We start from the raw sequence: 2522 nt of genomic DNA on the forward strand, positions 1-2522 counted from the left end.
TGATAGATTTTGAATTCTCTTTTTATTGACGAGTGATACACTGTTCCTCTTGAGTTTGTCATTCCTAGCATAGTAGCTATATGGTTGTCAGATGTAAACTGGCCAATGCCAGTTCATATCAGGTCAATAATGTCTAGGATATCGATTTATGTTACATTTTATTTTTATAACTTCCAAATATACTTGATTCATACTTCATAAATACCTTGATACCATATTCCAATTATTAAGGGATGTTTGCAGGTGTTTATTCTCATTTTGATGCATGTTCCATCATCAAATAAAGGTCCTGAAAGTTTACTTGAGGAAACAGATTTCCTCAGTTTGTGTATGTATGTATATGATTTTAGTGTCTTCCAATCTCATCTTCTGGCACAACATGAGACAATTTTCCACTGTTATTTTTAATATATTCAGTATCTATCCTTTCAAAAGTATTCCACCTTTCCTTCTTCCTTGAAAGCTCTCCTGAATCCTGCTCACCATGACCGACCTCACTGTCAAGTCAATGATCTTGTGGGTAGCTATGTCCTCATGACAGACAAATGAAAGAAGAGATGCAAATAAACTTCTTTTTAGAATTTGAGGTGTCCTAATCACTGCAAACCACAAAGTTGATGTCCCAAGCCCACCAGCCTCTCTGTGGGACATAGATGAGGCTTTCAGTTATCACGAAGATTTAAAGCCTCATAAACACTATATAGGGTCTCTATGAGTCACCACTCATCTGTCAATTTGTCATATCGTGGTGGCTTGTGTGTTGTTCTAATGCTGGAAGCTATGGCGTGAGTATTTTAAATACCAGCTGGGTCACCCACAGTTGACAGGTTTCAGCTGAGCTTCCACATGAAAACAGACCAGAAGAAGGAGAGAAGGACTACTTTTGAATAGCCACTGAAAACATTATGAATAACAGATAACACTTTCAGCACCAGAATTTTGAAACATGATGACTAGCACCAGAATATTGTCAGATATAGTACCATAAGATGAGCCCTCAAATTGAAAGACACTCAAAATATTCTAAGAGCTGTCTCCTCAAAGTAGAGTTGACCTTGATAACATGAATGGATTAAAACATTTAGAACATTCATTTGCTGATGTGGCATAACTCAAAATGAAGAGAAGCATCTGTTTTATTATTAACAATTTTATTATTAACATCCATTAATAATTGGAACATGGAATGTACAAAGTATGAACCTAAGAAAATAAGAAGCTGTCAAAGATAAGTGTATAAGGAAAACCATAGAAGAATTGATGCATTTGAGCTATGGTGTTGGAGGAGAATATAAAAAATGCATGGACTGCCAAAAGAACAAACTAATCTGTGTTGGAAGAAGTACAACCAGAATGCTCCCTGGAAGACAGCATGGCCAGATTACATGTCTCATACTTCAGACATATATCAGGAGAGACCAGTCCCTGAAGAAGAACAATATGTTTGGTAAAATGTAGGGTTGGAGAAAAAGAAGAAGACAAGATGGTACTGACCCATAATGACCCTGTACACAACAGAACAAAACTCTGCCCGGTCCTGTGCCAACCTCACAGTCATTACTATATTTGAGCCCATTGCTGCTGAGAAAATAGCAACAATTATGAGGTTGGCACAGGACCAGGCAGTGTTTTGTTCTGTTGTAAGTCAGTACCATCTCAATCGCAACAACATGAGTCAGACCAGGTCAATGATACTTATCAACCACAATTCTTTATAAAGTCACTATGAGTTTGAACTGACTACATGTCACTTAACAAGAACAACAATGGAGACTGGCATTTATTCTCCAGTTGGACATCTGCTTACACAGTAAATGTATCAATCTGCACGCCATCCCTATGCCTATCTGAGCAGGAAAAAGAACATTTTAGCAACATGGTAGAATGGAGACAGGAGCTCTGAGTGGCACAACCTGCATTACCATCACTATATGTGAAGAAGACAGATTTCATGAGGCAAGTGGACATCACAGAATATAGTTGAAACATACAATGCCATATGTTCATCATATGGTTTGTCTCTTCCCCTCCCTCAAAAGTCCCTTGGCACACAGAAGGACTACATTTCCCAGTTTTCTTTGAAGTTGAGTTGAGACAATATAACTAAGTTCTCATCAGTGGAAATGATAGGTGTATGTTTCCCCTTTTAATCATAGACAGTTAGAATGGATGTGAGACAATTCTGTGAATATATTTAAAACCACTGACCTGTATATTTTAATGGATAAATTGCATGATAAATGAATTATATCTCAATTAACCTGTTATAAAAAAATGCTGAGTGAGAAATACTCTTTCTTTGCAAAGCCAATAAATCTTTTACTAAAAATTCCCATGGAAAATGGAGGCAGAGATGGAGGACATGGAGAGACAGAGCAGCTGAGGGCTCTAGACTCATGGAAAGAGAAAGGCTGTGTTCTGGTGGCAAGGAGGCAGGCTTACAGAATGTGCCCTTTGGTTGTTTAAATGATTATATATTCCTGAGTGTTTTTGTGTACACCCCCCCCCCAAAAAAAAAAAAA

This window comes from Chrysochloris asiatica, unplaced genomic scaffold (genome assembly GCF_000296735.1).
Source record: "Chrysochloris asiatica unplaced genomic scaffold, ChrAsi1.0 scaffold00095, whole genome shotgun sequence".
Lineage (NCBI taxonomy): Eukaryota > Metazoa > Chordata > Mammalia > Afrosoricida > Chrysochloridae > Chrysochloris > Chrysochloris asiatica.